This window comes from Odontomachus brunneus, unplaced genomic scaffold, assembly GCF_010583005.1.
Source record: "Odontomachus brunneus isolate Ranch 3 - 2012 unplaced genomic scaffold, Obru_v1 Obru_scaffold_089, whole genome shotgun sequence".
NCBI lineage: Eukaryota > Metazoa > Arthropoda > Insecta > Hymenoptera > Formicidae > Odontomachus > Odontomachus brunneus.
In genome coordinates this window covers 1,118,879-1,119,653 of record NW_022639539.1, presented here as the reverse complement: position 1 = coordinate 1,119,653, position 775 = coordinate 1,118,879, and positions in this window count along the sequence as shown.

Below are 775 nucleotides of genomic sequence, written 5' to 3'. Positions count from 1 at the left end.
GTTAGTGAAGTTAAAGTGGAGTAACATATAGGACGACAGACTTGAAGAACCAAAGATCTCGAGTTCAAATCCAATGTGAGCAAGGAATTTTTCCAAGACAATATACACTGAGATACTTACGTTCTACATGATTAGGAAGTGTTCAATAATAAAAGCCACTGATGTCATCTCTAAAAGACACAAATAGCATTTCATAGAACTAAAAATTTTAACTAGGACAGTCTATCTACTGATGATATATGCCTAATGTAGAAAATAAACTACATCACTAGTTATATTTTTTTTTTGTAACTATTAAGTAACTTATATTATATCCTCATTAGGAAAAGTGATATTGCCTAGCAACTAGTTTGGTTTTTTACCATAATTATGTTGTTTCTTTTATCTTATTATTAGTTAATATATTGTATATATTCGCAAAAACGTTACATTATTGGTTCATCACTGTCTAGTTACACTAACTATAAACTATGTGTATGTGTCTATTGGATACAACTTTATTATATAATGACTAGATTCTCATAAGGTGCAAATTCTACTCGGGTAGTTTTGGCCTGTTCATAGCCGGCACATCTTGCTCGATTTTTGCCGTAAATTTGCCATCACGCCTTGCTCGGCACGTCTTGCTCGCTGTTTGCTGCAAATTTGTCGTCACACGTTGCTCGACACGTCTTGTTCGGTTTTTGCAGCACTCTGCCCTCAAGTAATTTTGGCATGCTTTGCCGATATAATGCCAGCATAATGGTAGTATACATGCTGCAAATTTGCTGCAATC